The sequence below is a fragment of the Lactuca virosa genome, chromosome 3 (genome assembly GCF_052849685.1).
Source record: "Lactuca virosa cultivar CGN04683 chromosome 3, Lactuca_virosa_CGN04683_v6, whole genome shotgun sequence".
Classification (NCBI taxonomy): domain Eukaryota; kingdom Viridiplantae; phylum Streptophyta; class Magnoliopsida; order Asterales; family Asteraceae; genus Lactuca; species Lactuca virosa.
This window is the reverse complement of record NC_136428.1, coordinates 3828598-3849130: the sequence shown is the minus strand read 5'-3', so window position 1 is coordinate 3849130 and position 20533 is coordinate 3828598.

The following is a 20533-nucleotide window of genomic DNA, read 5'->3' as shown; positions in this document are numbered from 1 at the left end:
CAAGTGGTACAAAAGAGGTACCAAATTGTGTTACAAAGAAAGATGTTTAGAAAACTGATTCAAAAAGAAAAGAAAATAATCAAAATCAATTGAAGAAATCAAAGCAAAGAAAAAAGCAATGAATGCTAGATACAAGAAAATTTTGATTGCGAGAAACAGTTTTTGAAGAAAAAGGAAAATGTAGTTAACGATAAATGTGATAATCATGTTTCAAAGAAATCAAATCAAAAGGTTGTTAATTCATCAAGATCTTTTAATCAGAATGTTTATTCATCTTTACGTCCAAAAGCAAAATCAAAATTTTCACAAAATTCATAATATTCGAAAAGATGAAAAATTAATGTTGAAATGTCAAAATTTGTTGAAGTTTCAAAGAAAAAGGTTTTGAATCAAGATGTTAATATGAAAGCATTAATGGGTATTATGCAAAACATAAAATTCCTATGTGTGCATGCAACCCTAATACTTGATCTACGCTTTCTCCAATTGAACATACAACTTTGAATAACAAATAGGAAACCCTAGAACAACTAGCATATTTTCGAAAAATACCAAATAGGGTTAGGAGAAACATACCTTGATTGCTATAGACTAATAACAATGAAAAATCCTTGTGTTGTTGAAGCCTTGAGAGCAAGCACCACAAATGTCGCGCCTCTAGTGGTTAACACCCAATACTAGCAAAGGAAGAAGATTGAAAGAGAGGAGGGAGGCTCAGAAATTTGGCTGGCTCTTCAAAATAACAGGTGGCCGAAAATTCTAGGGTTTAGGTTATATTTATAGTGCAGTCAGGAAACTCTAGATAAGCCCAAATCCAAGATTATCTTAAACCGGGTAATTATCCACCTTCCTGATTATCCACCAGGGATAATTCTAGAATCCCTAAGGCTTCAAGAAACCGTCCATGCCTTATGGAGGGTTCTAGAATGCCTGTTGCTCAACTATTGAATAATTGCACTTCAGTCCATGCACTTTTAATTAATTCCTTTAATCCCAAAATTAATTCTAATTAACTTCTGATTAAATATTAGTTAAAAATTACGATTTCTAATTAATATATTAATCTCATAATATATTAACAAATTATTTATTGCAATTTATTAATCAAATAATAAATCAACCTCCCTCTCCAAAAAATCATCCTATCTAGTTGCTAATCTTGAGGGCAACTCAAAAGGACTGTGCTACTATCAATTCAAGTATATACCAATTATAGTTATAGGCTTAGACACCTAATCCAACAGTCTCCCACTTGGATAAGTCTAATACCTATAATTTCGAGTATATTCTTCTAAACTGATCAGTAAATTGTAGCTCTCAAAAGTTGTTGTCGAACTCTGACCTAGCCAGTTACGTGTCCTACGATAAGTGATCATATAATCCTCTTATCTGCAAGATATCATTCGGATGTGAGACATGGAACATAATCAATCTCATTGTCCAATACTTTGTTTCTGGATTTCTGATTTGTAATGACAAAGAACTACTAATCGCACACATCAATTCAGTCATGGTCGGGCCCGACACTATAAGTTAACACCAAATCATCGAGGAGCCTATCACACCCCCAAACCGGAACGGCGGAAACATTCGGGGGTGGATGATGTCATGTAAGTATCACAACCCATGCATTATAGTAATCAAAGTACAGCCAACCATTGCCTTAATAAGTATAAATTTTACATAATTATTTTAAACATTTCAAATTCAAACATCAAAGTAGATATAGAAGACGACATGAGTCGTAGTACGGTACTAGGCAGTCTTCTCAAAAGCTTCGGGGATGTACCTGTCTACTAGAGCCCTGAGAATACAAGTAAGTTTTGAAAGAGTATCAACATAAAGCTGGTGAGTTCATAAGAATTTTGTTTTAGAAAGACGGTTCTCGGTTCTTTTGAAAAGTGTGATATCTTTCTACAGAAAACCTTATATTATCTGGTGTAATAAATGTATAAACTTAAATAAAATGATCCTTTGATATCTGTTGAAAGTGTTCCTCAAGAAAATCCCATATTTTCTTATGAAAATCATGATTAAACCCATTTCTTCTATAACTTCTTGGTTCATACTAGTCACGCATAAACCAAGGAGTTATGGAAGAAATATGAATATTCGTTAGTTGATTAATAAACCATATGTTTATAAAATACTGATGTTTACCCTGGGAAATACTGCATTTCCCCTATGTGAAAGTTATTGAATTACTCGTTCTAAATCGGAAAGTACAAGTATCTACCATACTTATATTGTTTAAGCATTGTTCCTTTTGAAAACCCTGGCTACTCCCAGTGATGTATATTAGTCTTATTACATAAATAAAACTAGTTGAAAATGTGGTGATCTGAATCCTGAAAGCATTGTTAATACTCTCCTGTGATCACTTAGTTATTAACTCTATAGTTCGTTCGTTCGATCGATTATTACGTAAATACATCGTTGTTATCTACATTGCGAGCTTTATGACCATACATTAACTTGATATGGCGCGAATCGGGCACCAGTATCCTTTATGACTTTGTCACCCGTAGATCTGTTGGTCCTACTGTAGCTAGCAGCAAGGTGCGGGATAGTCAGTCCCGTATGGATCTATACACAAAAATCACGCTCTCCCTCCAGGAGACTCTAGTTCATAAGGGGTAGTCCTCCACTTAGTTAAGTTTGTAAGCGCCCAAGGACATGTCTCCAATTAGATTAACGACTTTACAAGTAATAATACAGTAAAAACCCTTTTTGTTATTAACATGAATCCTTATAAAAAAATATCTTTTATTTCATGATTCATAGGTTCATTTCCTTAGTTTTGAAAACTGCTTTCACAAGGTTAGTTTCTTAACACGTTTTGTAAAACTGATTTCTATATTCGATGTATATCAATAATGGAAATATATTAAACAAAATAATATATTTGAACACAAGGTAACTTGTTCTTTTACTTGTATTACCCCCCCCCCCCCGCTGAAAACATTAAAAACTCGGAAAATGTAGGGGTATGAACTCACTTTATGTGTTAGGTTTGTATGAAAGATCGATAAGAGATGTTGAGTGTCAAGTGAAGCCTCGAACACAATTGGATCCTATTTAACATGTAATAACACATATATGATTCAAATTAGGGTATTTCTCAACTAGACATGATAGGAAACCACCCTAAGTTCTTGGAAACACTTGAACTAAGTGTTAAAACCATATGAGATTGAGTGAGGGAGGTGTACGGCCACCCTAAGGGTGTGTACAGCCATGGGTGTGCGGCCCATGAGTGTACGGCCGTACACTCATGATGAGATGTGCTTTTGAGGTGTTTCCAAGGTTCTATCTAGCATCCAAGAAGTGTTCTAGGTCCCATGCTTAGTGGTAATGCAAGTTTGAGGCCTAGAATGATCATCAAAGTGGGTTTATGGCCCTAAGAGGTGTTTACGGCCGTACAAAGGGGTGTGCGGCCGTACACCCTTCATGATCATGCTAAAGTTGTTGACTTTAAGGTGTATCAAGGCTAGGATCATGTCCAAATAGAAGATAGGGGCCAAACTCTCAGTTTGGAGGGTCTTTATGGTGTGTACGGCCCACCTTATGAAGTTGTGCGGCCGTACACCTTCAAAGGATGATGAATCATGATGAATCTAGGCTTAGATCAAGAGGTCTTTCAAGTATAACAAGCTAGAGGATGGAATACTCACGTTTTTGAAGCCTTGGAGGGTCCACGGTTGAGTAAGCTTGAGAGAAAGAAGTAGTGTGCGGCCAATAGAAGAAAAGAATGAAGGAAAGGAGGTCTACCCATATATATAGGGGTGGGTGTACGGCCATAAGGAGGTGTACGGCCGTACACCAATGTGTACGGCCGTACACTCCTCCTAAAGGAGTGTATGGCCCAATTTGCTACTTCTATGACTTGATAACTCATCCCTAATCTCAACCTTGGTTGTAATCAAGCTTAGAACACTTTAACGAACCCTTAAACAGTGCTAAAAGGCAATAGAAACGAGTCTAACATTGATTGAATTGAATAGATGAACAAGATAGAAGTTTCGGGTTGTCACGTCATCCCCCCGTTAGAGGGAATTTCGTCCCTAAATTCAAGAATAGAAATACAAATCATGGACTTGGAAAGAGATGAGGGTACTTCTGTTTCATTGAATCCTCACACTCCCAAGTGAATTCAGGTCCCCGCTTGGCATTCCAGCGAACCTTCACTATCGGGATGCGACTTTGTTTCGTTCGTTTGACTTCCCGGTCCATGATTTCAACTGGTTCTTCCACGAAGTGTAAGCTCTTGTCCAGTTCGATCTCATCGAGGGGAATCACAAGTGTCTCATCGGACATACACTTCTTTAGGTTCGACACGTGGAAGACGGGATGTACGTTGCTAAGTTCTCGGGGTAACCGGAGTTTGTATGCTACGGGACCGATCCTAGCGAGGTTCTCGAATGGTCGAAGGTATCTTGGATTTAGCTTTCCACACTTTCCGAAGCGTATCATGCCTTTCCAGGGTGAGACCTTCTAAAGGACACGGTCACTAACCTGGAATTCCAAGGGTTTTCGTCTCTTATCGGCGTAGCTCTTTTGTCAATCTCTTGATGCTTTCAGTCGTTCTCAGATTTGTACGATCTTTTCAGTCGTCTCTCGGATGATTTCAGGACCCGTGAGAGTGATGTCGGGGACTTGACCCTTGACTAGCTGCATGTCACCCACTTCAGCCCAACACAGAGGGGATCTACACTTACGGCCATAGAGGGCTTCAAACGGCGCAACCTTGATGCTGGTATGGTAGCTGTTGTTGTAAGAAAATTCGACTAAGGGTAGATGAGTGTCCCACGATGTGCCGAATTCGATGACGCAGGCTCTTAACATATCTTCCAATGTCTGGATTGTTCTCTCACTCTGTCCATCTGTCTGTGGATGATAAGTCGTGCTCATATCCACCTTAGTTCCAAGAGCCTTCTGTAGTGATTGCCAGAATCTCGAGGTAAACCTGCTATCTCGATTGGAGATAATGGATACAGGTACCCCATGAAGGCGAACTATCTCTTGAAGGTATAATCGTGTGAGTCTCTCCATTTTGAAGTTTTCTTTGATTGGTAGAAAGTGGGCGGATTTAGTCAGTCGATCGACAATTACCCAGATGGCGTCGTGCCCACTCGAAGATCTGGGTAATTTAGTGATAAAATCCATCGTAATCATTTCCCACTTCCACTCAGGTATTTCTGGCTGCTGAAGTAAACCTGAGGGCTTTTGATATTCTACCTTCACCTTGGCGCAAGTCAGGCACTTGACCACGAAAGTAGCGATCTCTGCTTTCATGTTCGGCCACCAATATAGTCGTTTGAGATCCAGATACATTTTATCTGAACCTGGGTGAACGGAGTATCTAGTCTTGTGAGCCTCATTCATGACAACCTCCCTGTACCCGCCGTACTTCGGGGTCCAGATACAGTCCATGAAATAGTAAACTCCGTCTCCCTTGACCTCTAAGTTCTTTTCCATTCCTCTCAGAGCTTCATCCGACATGGTCTCTGGTTTTAAGGCTTCCACCTGAGCCTCTCTGATCTGTGTGGATAATTAGGAATGGATGGTCATTGTCAGTTCCTTCACCCTACGACCTGAATACTCCTTTCGGTTGAGGGAATTTGCTACCACATTGGCCTTGCCGGGATGGTAGCATATTTCGCACTCGTAATCACTGAGTAGCTCTACCCATCGCCGCTGTCTCATGTTTAACTCTTTCTGATCAAAGATATGTTGTAGGCTCTTATGGTCGGTGAAGACTGTATGGTCTTGAAACAGATCTTTACCAATGATCAAGCAATCAAACAATCAATAGCAATCAGAATAAGAGTAGAAGAAGAAGATTAATCAAGCTTGCACACGTTTATTTCAGTAAAACGTCTGGTACAACTCGATAAAGTAAACCGTAAACTCTCTGGCATCAACCACTAGACAAAGACCTACAACTCCTCTATTTATACTAGACTTGGGCCGCAAACTGGGTTTACGGCCGTAAACTCACTCTTGGCCGTAAACTGCTAAACAACTCCCAAAACACACTAAAGACTCATAATGAACTATTACACTGAAATCCTAGACCAAACCATTAACTGGACCCTTCAATCTCCCCCTTGGTTTGGTGCTAGCTTGGACTCAGTCTTTGTCAATCACCAGCACATCAGATTTTCCCATAGCTCCATTCCACATTTCCTTTTGAATGATATCAGTAACCATTGCAGTGTACTCCTTAGCAGCGGACTCAAAAAGATCTTCAGCCACCTTGATCTGATGATGAGAGAGCTGATGTATATCCCACCTCCCGAACTGAAGTAGATCCCTCTTGTCATATAACCGAATACATCCATGTTCAAGTTTGATGACAGCAGAAGCTGTAGTTTCATCAAACACCCAGTATTGCATGGATTTGAGAGATCCATCTGGATGATTCTGAAGGATGGGAATCTGCTTTAGTTGAGCAGTAGCGGGCCACATCACTGATCGAAGAGGCTGATTTGTTTTGGGATCAATGACACTCGGGTAAATCTTGATGATAGACTTTGCAGTCTTCATTGAGGGAAAGCCCTTAGCCACTTGATCTTCCAAAAATGCGTTGAACTGAGTCGCCTTGGGTTCATTTGATGGATTTGAGAAAGGAGCATTAGATAACTCCGTAAGATCAACCCTAGTCAAAGAGTGAAAATCATGAGCATCTTTGTACAGTTCAGTATTGCCACTCTTTCTTCTCACGATCCACATGTTCATAGTGTCATGGAATCCCCACGAAATGATCCCTGACCTATCACCATAAACGTCTCTGAAACGATTTTCTCCGAGATCCGTAAAGGTGATCTCTGGTTGACCCCAGGGAGCATGCTGATCTGAGCTCCTTTTGAATAAAAATTGACCATTTTCAGCTGACTTGGCCAATTTAGCACGTTTCAATGCCACTACATTCGGATCCTGCGCCGGTTCCTTGTCAAAACGATCAACAACGGTGGTTGTTCTTGTAGGTGGTGGAACTATGGGAGCATCTTGATTGGGAAGATAGATCTTTGGCTCATCGACAGATGACTTGAATTTGTCGCCAAAATCTTCTTCCAGCTTCTTCTTTAGATCGGTGTAGCTGGCGGTCAACAAACCAAAATGCGTCTGAAGATCAGTGATCTGCTTTGTCTTCAGAGCCTTATCTTCAAGAAGATCAGCAACTTGAATACTGAGCTTGGTATTCTCAGTTTGAAGATCTGTAACCTTGATATCAAGCTCGATATTTTTCTGATTCAGCACACTGATCTCCTTCTGAAGTCCAAGGATTGTAGGATTCTCTTCTCCAGATCTTCCATCCCCAATAGATATTCCTTTACCACGTGAGGGAGGCGTTGTGAATTGTTCTTCAGCCAAATGCATGGCTAGCCTCACAGAAGCAGCGTCATGATCTGGCCTGGGAGGAGAGAAATCTATGGGGAAGGAATCGCCACCAGCTTCATAGAAGGTACTAGGACCTTCACTGACAGGTTCAGATGAGACGATAGCGGGAGTGGTTGTTGATGCAGTTGAAAATCCTTGAAATACACCCGAATCGAGGATTCCCTGTCTAGGGTCAAGTCTTCTTCTCTTTATCGGAGGTTGAAAGGCATGCATAGTTGTGCGATCACTCTCCAATGGCTCAGATGTAGGTGAAACAACATCAAGGGGAGGAATCCCTGACACTGTCACCATAGGAATTGCTATTTCCGCCATTGGATTGGTAAGAGGAGGCGTGGCTTCGAGAACGTCTTCATTTTCGCTTATCTCTGTTGTTGGATGAGCAACTTCATCGATATTGTCAAGTAGCGTGTTGAGGTTTTCACCGGTCATGAAGTCTTCATTACTACCAAAATTTAAAGGAATTTCATCCTTATCGAACCCAGTGAGATCGAGGTCTTCATACAAATCAGTCTCCGTTCTGCTTTTTGAAGACCCCTCATTATCATCACTTTGGACTTGAACAGATGTCAGTTCATGTTCCTCAGTTACTTGTGCATTAGGAGCTGGAGTTTCTTCTTCTTCAGCACGATCTGACACTGTAATAACATCATCTTCCGAAATGACTCTCTCAGAAGAAGTAGGCTCAGATGACATTTTGTCTGACGTTCCATGAGATTCGGAGGATTCATTTATCTCAGCAAATTTTCCGAATTTCACAAGAGGATGTAATCCTTGGAAGACGACCTTGCCCTTGCGATTCTGCTTAATGAGACCAACAGTGTGGGGGCCTAACGACTTCATATCTAGGGTGTCTCCCTCTTTGATCATCTCCGGAAATTGGGTGTCAATGAACAACTGAATGAACCTAGGATACAGCAAGAAAGAATCTATGGTCTCCCGGTTTATAACATTGATGTTTACTATGAACTCATCCAATATAAACTTTGAGAAGTTGAAGTCGATTCCTGCCGCTAGTGAAACAATTGCCCCTGTGTTCCTTAGCGAGATTTCATCAGCACCTGATCTTCTTCCTGAGATACAGCTCACGAAAACATGAGCCAAGAATATCCAGTAGGGTGGTAGAAGCTTTTTCACAGTGGGAGGATAGATGCCTTCATACCCCATCTTCTTGAGAATCTTTTGTACATCTTCAATCCCGATTTCAGTAGGAAAATCAGGTTGATCACTAATCAGCAATGTTTCTCTGATGTACTGCTCAGTGGTCATAATCTTGCATCCTTTCACAACAGCTTCAACGGTAACTGCTCCATTGTCTCTTGTCATCTTAGCAGTCTGCCAGAACTTCCTGATAATCCCCTGATAGATGACTGGGTTCACAGTAATGGCAGAGGCTAGGCAGCATTCTCTCAGCCTGTAGATCATCGACCTGAAATCTTCATGAGCAACAGGAGGATCATCCAGTACAATAGCCAAGTTATGCATGTCAGCAAACTTCAACCTTGCCATTGATCTGCACTAAACCAAGCCAAGTAAGAAAACAAAATATTTGAGCAGTTAAAGCTTTAAGTTTTCTTAATTAATCAATTTCATTTTGGCCTTAAAAAGAAATATTTTGATCAAAAAATTTGAGTTTACGGTCAAGCATGGTCAAAATAGGGTTTACGGTCCAGATTGCGTTTACGGTAAAAAATGGTCAATATAGGGTTTACGGTCCAGATTGGGTTTACGGCCGTAAACCCATTGCAGTAATCTCCTGACCGTAAACGGAGTTTACGGTCGTAAGCTCCAAAAGGAGTTTACGGTCGTAAGCTTCTAGGCCGTAAGCTCAGACCGTTTACGGTCGTAAGCTCTTCCTAAACCGTAAACGCCGACGAACTGAAAAAACCTCGATCAATCCCCCAGTATCAGTCGAATCGATGAACAAACAACATTTCCTCAGTCGATTTTAGCATACCTTTGATGTGGACTAAACGATTTTGCAAAAACACACAAATTTTTTTTCGAGATGAGAGAGAGTGGAGAGGGTTTGCGGCCGGAAGGATGAAAAATAGGGTGGAAAGGGTTTCCAACAGTAAACTCCACCTTTTATACCCCTTTTAAATTTTACCTGTCTCCCACACAGTATAAGGCACAGTCCAAATCCCAATTAATTTTTTTAAAAATAAAGCCTTTTGAGGATTTTAAAATTAAAATAAGAATAAAATTAAACTAAAAATAAAAAAATAATAATAATAATTTCTAAAATTTAAGAATTTAAAAGAAATTAAATTTTGACAATTATAAAAATAAAATAAAAATAAAAATAAAAATGAGATAAAATAAATACAGACTAAAATTTATCTCAAAAATCACTGAAAATAATCTTTGTGACACAGGGATCAAAGTTGTTAGACAGCCTTAATCCACTTGTCAATACCTTTATCTTCATGTCTTTGTCTGGTCGATCGTCGGTATTGTGGTCCACTTAAACACGAAAGTTTTATAATAAATTTGGACAGTCTAAATAGGACAAGACATTTCGACCCTTAATTCTTAATAAAATTTCCTGGGGACCATTTAGCTAACGACGACCAGGGATATTGCTGTCCACCTAAATTGAGCAGCGAGATCTATAGACAATCCGTAAATATTCAGTTTTAGTTGTACCAGACAATGTTTCCCGCTTCCTGATATGCTCCAGTAATCAAGGACTTCCAGAATACTCCTTACATCGGGTGAGCAGACAATTATTAAGAGGGAAGATAGATTTAGAATGCATATGCTATACACCCAGGTCGGATCTCTTCCAATCTCGCAGAGGGTGAAACATATGACTAACCAGATTTAAAGGGATTGACAAGTAGAATGGTGCATATGTTGTGTACCAGGTCGGATGTATTTAAATCACGCAGAGGAGACAGCATATGACTAACAGACAGAAAGAATTGCATAGATAGAAGATGCAGAGAGATAGAGTTGCATATGCTACATTCCAGGTCGGATCTTTCGATCACGCAGAGGAGGCAACATATGACTAACAGATAGAAAGAAAGCATATAACCTTCTACAGACCTAACTTATCGGAATTCACCAGTCTCCCCATCAATACCGGGATTAAGGACATAATCCGCATATCGAGGAAAAGTTAATCCACAGTTCCAGATACGAGTTCTTTAGTGTAACCAGTAGATTCCCGTGTTTATCTCCCTGCTCAACCTATCCGAGCGTCGTATTGTTAGGCTAAACGGATCTAACTAGGTCAAGATTTGTCAAGTCTATGAATTCCTTAAGTTCAGATCTCCCTAGTCAAGTCCATCTAGTTTCTTTCGTGTCTATCAGCGCATCAAACCCAGAGCATAAACAATTAATTTTTGGTACTTTACGCATACTCAGATTGCCTGTTATCACTTGATAATATCACTTCCCTGTACAACATCCACAAGCAAGACTCACAGAAACATATTTTTGATTTTTTATTTGTTTTATAATGTTTTTGGATTTTTTAAGGTTTTCTGAAAAAAATAAAACAGAAGCACAATATTTTTGGGTTTTTCATATTTTCTGAGAAAATTAAAACATAAATAAAATATTTTTGGATTTTTTTGTTTATTTCTCCCCCTAAATTTGTGCATGGGTGAGAATGAAATCACTAAAATGCGCAAATTTAAAACTAATCATTTTTAATCCTCAAAATGAATCATTTTTAAAAATCCCACAAGCACATCGAATCGAGCTTTGTTAAAAGGTTTGGTGAACAGATCCGCCACATTATTAGCAGTGGGAACCTGTTCCAGCCGAATGAGCGAGCGCTCATAACAATCTCTGATAAAATGAATTTTGATATCAATGTGTTTGGTGTTGGAATGTTGGACAGGATTTTTAGTAATTTGAATCGCGGCCTCATTATCACAGTGAATGGGGGTTTCTAGATAATTCAAACCGTAATCCAACAGCTGATGTTGGATCCAGATAACTTGAGAGCAACAAGCAGATGCAGCAACATATTCTACTTCTGCTGTTGAGGTGGAGACGGTATGCTGTTTCTTGCACTGCCACGACACCAGCCTATCTCCAAGGAATTGGCACCCTCCTGATGTAGATTTCCTGTCAAGCTCACAACCTCCATAATTACTGTCAGCAAAAGCATATAAATCAAATTCAGAATTCTTCGGATACCAAAGACCCAATTTTGGGCTGCCTTTGATATACCGAAAAATCCTTTTGACAACAATAAGATGTGAAAGTTTAGGATTAGCCTGATAGCGAGCGCATTGACAAACTGCAAACATGATGTCGGGATGACTTGCAAACATGATGTCAGGTTTTGCGTCTTGAAACCCGAACTTCTCAAGAATATCCTCCACATACTTAGCTTGATGTAGCAGGATTCCGGTTGAATTTTGTTTGACCTGAAGCCCCAGAAACATGGTCATTTCGCCCAGTGAACTCATCTCAAACCGCTTTTCCATCACGCCTTCAAACTCTCTGCATAGCTGTGGACTGGTAGACCCGAAGATAATGTCGTCAACGTAGATCTGTACTAGAATCTGATCATTATCAACGTGCTTGATGAATAGAGTTTGATCAATGGTGCCGCGAGAGTATCCATGCTCGAGCAAGTGTTTTGTTAGTGTCGCATACCATGCTCGAGGAGCTTGAAGCAACCCATACAACGCCTTGTCCAACTTGTAGACATGATTAGGAAACTTTGAGTTGACGAACCCAGGGGATTGATCAACGTAGATTTCTTCCTTCACCTTGCCATACAAGAAGGCTGTCTTGACATCAATTTGGTAGACCGTGAAGTTCATGTAGGAAGCATATGCGAGAAAGATACGAATAGCCTCCAATCGAGCAACTGGTGCATAAACCTCAGTATAATCAAGACCCTCAACTTGTCGAAACCCGCGAACCACCAACCTTGCTTTATTGCGCACTATTACACCAGAAGCGTCCTGCTTGTTATGATAGACCCAACGCGTTTCAAGAGACCTTTTGCCCTTTGGTAACTCAACCAATTTCCAAACCCCGAGCTTTTCGAATTGATTTAGCTCTTCATGCATAACATCTACCCAGCTGGGCTCATTCAAAGCCATTTCAATGTTCTTGGGCTCTATTTGAGATATAAAGCAAGAATAGAGACATGCATTGACATATCCACTCTGACTTCTAGTTTTAACTCCATCACCCAGCTGACCAATGACGTTTTCGACAGGATGATCGCGTTGAATTCTCGAGGGTATATCTTGGTCGATATCATTGAATGAAACGGGAAGAGTGTGAATGTTGAAACCTCCATCATTTGTTGATTGATCCATATGAGATGAATCGGATGAATCTGCTACAAACTCATTAGCAATTGCCTCAGGAAAGAGTAGTTCCATAAAAGTTGGAGTGACAGCGGAAGCATCTCTAGACATGAACTCTCTTTCAATAGGGGTAAGAGGTGTAGCGTCAGCATCAGGAGTTTCCTTTTGAACTTTAGACTCTGGACTATCAAGTCGAACAGATGACTCCCCCTCAAGTGGAGCAGAGGACTCCCCCTCAGATGGAGCAGAGGACTCCCCCTCAAGCGGTACTGTTGGAGGTCTGTAAACAACTTCTACGTCTTCGTCTTCAGAAACAATATTCGAATCAGAGGAGGACCCACATGAACCATTTGAAGACACATTTAAGGATTTGAAAATCGATGTGTAATCAAATAACCAGTCAGGACCCAGTCGAGCGTTTGTTTCATTCTCCTCCAATCAGCGCACGTCGAAGGATTCAACAATCTGCTTAGTCTTCTTGTTGTAAACCCTATACGCGGTGACTATGAAATAACAATCATCGGCTTTGGCATTGAATTTAGGGTTGGATTCTAGGTGAAGAAGGGTGCAAGGACAGCCAAATACACGGAAATTACTGACTGAAGGCTTGTGACCGTATAGAATCTCGTACGGTGTCTTCATCTGAGCTTTGTTGATTAAAACGCGATTCTGCACGTAGCAAGCCGTGTTAATCACCTCGGCCCAAAAGAAAACAGGTAATTTAGAATCACAAAGCATTGTCCTTGCAGCGTCTTTTAAAGTTCTATTTCTCCTTTCAGCAACACCATTTTGTTGAGGCGTGTGAGCAGAGCTGTATTGACGCACGATCCCCTTTTCTGCGCAAAAATGGTCAAGAACCGCATTCTTGAACTCAGTTCCATTGTCAGTACGAAGCGCCTTCACCTGGTTGTTGGTTTCATTCTCAATCATCACAATGAACTTCTTTATCAGATCAGCAACCCCAACTTTGTTGGATAAGAAGAAGACCCACGTAAAACGAGAGAAATCATCGATCACAACTAGACAGTACGAACTTCTGTTGATGCTCACGACGTTGACCGGACCAAATAAGTCTATATGCAATAATTGGAGCACCTGACTGATTGAGTTGACATGCTTTGGCAGGTGTGGTTTTCTATGATGTTTTCCTTGGGCACAGGACACACACTTCTCAAATGTAATAAAGTCTCTGACAGGTAAGCCTCAGACCATCTCATTCTTAGCAAGGCGATTTAGGTTTTTCGCGTTAGCATGACCGAGTCGTCGGTGCCACAGCATTGCGTTTTGTTCGGAGACTTTTGAAAATAGGCAAGTGACTTGTTCAGGTATGTTACTGCTCATGTCAATAATGTAAGCATTCCCATCCCGCTTAGATTTGACGAGAATCCACTCTTCCGGGATGACAATGCCTGGCTTGAGAATCATGCACTCTTTATCGGTAAAATGGGTAGAATAGCCTTTGTCGCAAATTTGGGAAACACTCAACAAGCTATGCTCTAACTCGGGAGCAAAGTTGACATTTTCAAAGCTTAGCACTCCATTTGTAACGGTTCCTCTCTGAGTGATCTTGCCACCATCTCTGCCTGCGAAGGAAACATACCCCCCATTAAAAGATTGAATGTCGCTCAATTGGGAGATGTCTCCTGTCATATGCCGGGAGCAGCCGCTGTCGACGTACCAAGGTCTGACGACATTCCTCCGCAACTGTCCCTGCAAAATGAGTGGGATTATTTAGATTTAGGAGCCCAGGTCATCACTGTCCTGGGTTTCCTTTTCGCTTTCTCTGATTTATCTTTTAAAGTTTTCAATTTAGGATCCTTATATCTAATCATTTCAGAGGATGCTGATGATTGATTGGAAGTTGATTTGGGCATCCATTGGTAGTTTGGTTTTCTAACAGTCACTGGTGAAATGCGTTTCTTATCAGTTTGCACTGAGCATCTGGATGTTTTATCAGAAGAGATAGAAGATCCAGAAGTACTCTTTGACGAAACCGATCTTGGCGGAGCCTTGTTCGGTTTTGGCAAACTGTTTGGGACTTTGTTCTTAAAAACCTTTTTATCCTTTTGAAAAACAGCCCTTTTTCTGCTTCGATCATCTTTCCAATCATTATTTCGAGAACGAGTTCTTGAGGACTTTCTAATTAAAGACCTTCCTCTAGATTCGTTCTCTCCTCTTGGCAACATATAGTTCACAAAGATCCTATTTTGACAATTCCTAGCTATATGACCACCAACACTACAATTAAAACAAATCTGTTTATTATTTGAACTTGTACTACATTTCTCAGATTTATTTTCTTGACAGGCACTCTTACTCTTCTCAGAAGGACATGCATGAGAAATAGGTTGTGAGATAAGTGAGGGTGGCTTAGATGGTGTGACTTGTGGAATTGATGGGTTTTCATGAGAATCACAAGCATCAGAATTACCAAACAGTTCATCAAACATATCAAAGAAATTAAATTCAACAGTAGCAGATGTGGAAGCATCACATGAAACATTCTCAATTTTAATATCAGAAACAAAAATATCAGAATCAGAAACAGAAACATAAACATATTCTCTAACTTCACGCTTTGCCTGATCTAAGGATTGATCTGCAGGGGAAGTAGAAACGTTAGTACTTTCAACATTAATAAATCCTCCTGAAACGAAACCAGATGGTTTGCCGTAAACCATGAATGGTTCGTTGGCAATCTCATCTTTGGATAGGGGTTGATACTGATATGTATGATTATAAGGAGGAGGTACACTATCGTATCCTAAACCCTTTTGTTGGTTTCGTTTGAACTGCATGCAGTGATCAATCATGTTGGCAACTACCTCGCTTGATCCATCAAATTTTCTAAAATCAAAATTTGCAGTTTCAAATTGTCTCTTTAATGTATCAAGCTCAGGAATTAACTCATCATTTTGTCTCTTAACATAATCATAAAGTTCACATTTTTCACTGTATTCTGTTTGAATTCTCTTAAAGTCCTTTATTTTTGTTTATAACTGGGCCTTAAGGGGTTTTTGTCCTTTCCTGAGTTGATAGCCCTCATATCTATGGTCCTCTACTTCTCTACGTAATAATTGAATTTCATCATGAAGAAGTTTAACATATTTATTACATACCTGAGAACAAGAAGGTAGATTTACCTCACTCTTCCTGGGCTCGGAAGTAGAAGACACCATCAGAGCAAACTGCAGCTCCATCATTTCTGCTTCAGGATCAGCTGCATCATTCTTCAGGGGAGCATCATCAATTTGAGCTAGGTGAGCGTTTTCTGGCCCTGAAATATTCAAAGCCTGAATCTGGTCCTCCCATTCAAAGGATTGAGCGACCATAGCAGTCTCACCATTAACCGCAGCACCTACACGATTGTTTCCCACTGCAACCATTGTCCTGTTGTTGTTCGTCCTACGATCTGGTTTTGGACACTCACGAGCAAAGTGACCCGGCTCGTGGCAGTTTAAACATCGCAGCATGCCCTTGTTGAATCCCACCTTCTTGTCAGCATTCATGCCCCAGTTGTTCTTCCCTGTCTTTGTAGCAAACTGCTTGGCCCTGAAAACAGCCATAACAATCTGCCATGTAATGTCCATCTCTTCCACGTCTTCTGGATGAATCTGATCCAGATCAACAAATGACAGCTGAGGTGGAAGCTCTCCAGCTACAAAAGCATTGTAGCAGTTAACAAGCCCAGTGGCTAGAGCCAGATTTTCATCAGTGTCTTTCGTGTTTGAGGAAGAGGCTACAACTGGCACATTTGGAGGGGGAACAGCTTGTGGAGTGACAAATGGTTGGCTTTGAGAATGAGGAATGGATGATGCAGCAGCAAAGGTCTGAATCTGAGGTTTTTGAGCAGCAAATACTTGACCTGAGGAAGACATGATTGATGAGAGAGCATTGTTGGATGAGATTCCAAGATTTGCAGTTGAGTACGAGTTCACATGGTTAATCTCTCTCTGTTTGTCATCAATATCAGAAGCTTTGATGATCGTCATGATTTCAGCAAGAGTGAGGCAATTCAGATCCTTGGTCTTCTTAATCACAGCAACATTCATGTCCCATGACCTAGGAAGAGCATTCAGAAGCTTCTTGTTAATCTCTGACTTGGTTAAGAAAATCCCAGATATATTCATGTCAGTGGTGAGAGTTGTGAATCGCTGCAGCTGCGCCTCAAGAGTCTCTCCGGGAATGTAGTTGAACATATTGAACTTTTGTCGCAACATGTCCTGGCGACTCTCCTTCATATCTTCATTGCCTTCATATAACTCAATTAGGGCTTCCCATAAATCTTTAGCTGAATTATACTCTCGGAAACCTTGAGCAATATTAGGAGATAATGCCATGGTTAGAGTGGCTAAAGCCCTTTCTTGTTCTTCCACCTTTTCAAACTCTTCATCTGTGTAGTTTTCAATAGCTTTGTCAATCACTTGTCCTCCAACCGTCATAGTGATTCTAACAGTACCTTTGATGATGCTTCTCCAGACTTTAAAGTCTTTCATTTTAATGTATTTTTCAATCCTGTATTTCCACTCAGGAAAACCATCTGCAGACATCAGTCTTGGAATACGCGTAGTTGTGCCCATGACCGTATCAAGTTCGTGAAAGTGGGTTTGAATTTGAGATTCCATCAGAAATTAAAGCAAAATAATGTCAGAAAGGAGTTTACGGTTGATGTGATTACGACCGTAAACTACGTTTACGGTTGATGAGTTTACGACCGTAAACTGCGTTTACGGTTGATGCTTTTACGGTTTGGATGTTTACAGTTTAAGTGTTTACGGTTATTGAAGCTTAGTTTACGGTTAGTGAAGATGCCCTGTTTACAGTCCAAGAACACAGTTTACGGTTGATTAATGTTCTTGAGTTTACAACCGTAAATTGAGTTTACGGTTGGCAGTAAACTCCCAGAAGTTCTTCGAAAACGCGATTTTGGAGTAGATTCAATCCCTTTAACCACGAAAACACCAAAACCAATCTCGAACAGTAAATAATGTCAGTCTAAACAGCCGAAAACTCGATTGAATGAAGCTTTGACACCGGTTTTGCTCTGATACCAATTGTAAGGTCCTGAAACGGATCTTTACCAATGATCAAGCAACAAACAATCAATAGCAATCACAATAGAAGTAGAAGAAGAAAACAAATCAAGCTTGCACACGTTTATTGGATAAAACGTCTGGTACAACTCGACAGAATGGACCGTGAACTCTATGGCATCAACCACTAGACAAAGACCTACAACTCCTCTATTTATACTAGACTTGGGCCGCAAACTGGGTTTACGACTGTAAACAGGTTTACGGCCGTAAACTCACTCTTGGCCGTAAACTGCTAAACAACTCCCAAAACACACTAAAGACTCATAATGAACTATTACACTGAAAGCCTAGACCAAACCATTAACTGGACCCTTCAAAGACAGTGCACTTGGTTCCGTAGAGATAATGTCTCCAGATCTTTAACGCGAAGACCACTGCTCCCAACTATAGATCGTGAGTTGTGTAATTGACTTTGTGTGTTTTCAGCTGCCTCGAGGCATAGGCGATAACCTTTCCTCGTTGCATAAGCACACAACCTAGGCCCTGATTGGATGCATCACAGTAGACAACGAAGTCTTCCGTCCCTTCGGGCAGGGACAGGATAGGTGTGCTGCATAGGGCCTACTTCAATGTTTGAAACGCAGTGTCTTTCTTTTCTCCCCAACTAAAGGTTACACCTTTCTGTGTTAGGGTGGTTAAAGGCTTAGCGATTTTGGAGAAGTTTTGGATAAACCTGCGATAATAGCCAGCGAGACCCAAGAATTGACGGATTTCTGTAGGTGTCTTTGGTGTTGTCTAATTCTCAATCGCTTTGATTTTGGAAGGGTCCACGTGTATGCCTTCCTCGCTAACCACGTGTCCAAGGAAGGTTACCTTCCTGATCAAGAATTCACACTTTGAGAATTTTGCATATAGCTTCTCCGCCCTTAATGTTTCTAGCACTAGTCTCAAGTGTTGTTTATGATCATCTTCGCTCCGCGAATAGATAAGTATATCGTCAATGAACACGATCACGAACTTATCTAGGAAAGGGCGGCACACCCGATTCATCAGGTCCATGAATACTGCCGGTGCGTTGGTTAGACCGAAGGGCATTACTACGAAATTGTAGTGCCCGTAGCGAGTTCGGAATGTTGTTTTGGGAACATCATTCTCGTGAACTCGTAATTGATGGTACCCTGATCTAAGGTCTATCTTTGAGAAATAACTGGCTCCCTGAAGTTGGTCGAAGAGGTCTTCGATTCTGGGTAAAGGATAACGGTACTTCATGGTCAGCTTGTTCAGTTCTAGGTAGTCAATAAACATCTGAAAGGATCCATCTTTCTTCTTCACGAATAAGATCGGGGCTTCCCAGGGTGAGGAACTCGGCCTTATGAATCCTTTGCTGATTAGCTCATTGAGCTGGCTGGATAATTCTTGCATTTCTGCCGGCGCTAGACGATGGGGGGATTTAGCTACAGGAGTAGATCCAGGGATTAAGTCGATACGAAACTAGACTTGGCGCTCGGGAGGAATTCCTGGAAGATCTTCGGGGAAGACATCAGGAAAGTTGCAGACTTCGGGGATGCTCTCGAGGTCTTTAACTTTTTGTGTTTCATCAACAACATGAGCTAATGCATGGCACTCCTTCCGTAGATACTTCTGGGCTTTGATGCATGAAACGATACGAAGGTTCGAACTGAGTTTATCACCATAAATAGTGAGGGTTTTGCCAGAGGGAAGATTGAGACGGATAGCTTTCTCGTAGCAAAGGATATCAGCATGATTGGGGCTCAACCAATCCATGCCGATTTTGACATCGAAGCTCTTTATAGATACTGGCATAAGATCGATGGGAAAGGAATGATCGTCTAGGGTAAGAGTACAGCCTATGAATATGTTGTTAGTGCTCTCTTTCTTTCCGTTAGCCATTTCGATGGTAAATGTTTCAGTTAAAGGTTAGGATTTACATTTGAGTAGATGTTTGAATGCATGACTAACAAAACTCCTCTCCGCACCAGAATCGAAAATAATGCATGCATAAGAGTTGTCAAGGAGGAACGTACCCGTAACAACAGTAGGATCAGCGACTGCTTCCTCCTGGCCCATAGCTAGCACCCTCCCTGTGTTGCCAGCTGTTGTTGCCTTGGGGCAATTTCTTTTGAAGTGCCCAACCTCTCCAAAGCCATAACAGGCTTGACCGGCGCCCGCTCCAGGAGCCTGATTGGTTGGTTGGACGGGTGCCTTGCAGTATCGAGCCGTGTGTCCCTTCTTTCCACAGCTGTTGCATTTCAAATCACGGCAGGGTCCGTGATGATGAAAGTTACATTTGTTGCACTTTGGAAGAGTACCAGCATAACCACCGGTAGGAGCTTGGGTGGTTGGAACAACAGCTGGAGTAGCAGCAGGAGTAGTAGCAGCATGAAATGCCACTGTTTGCTGTTTCTTGACGGGCTCCTGCGAAGACTGGCCCTTCCGTTTGTTCCAGAACTTTTTCTTTTCACCACTAGCCTTTGGTGGTTCGGGAGCGCCTGTTACCTCATCAAGATCGACCCCATGATCTATCAGAGTCTGCGCCAGACACTTGGCGCTATCAAATGTAGCGGGCCTAGCAGCCAAAACATTTCCTTTGGTTAGGGGCGTCAGTCCCCAGATGTACCTCTCAATCTTCTTGCTTTCCGGGGTGACCATTCCCGGACAGAGAAGAGCCAGATCACAGAATCTAGTCGTGTAGGCAGCAATGTCGGAACCCTTCATCTTCAGGTTCCAGAGTTCGTGCTCTAACTTTTGCACCTCGCCTCTTGGGCAGTATTCGGCGAGCATCAG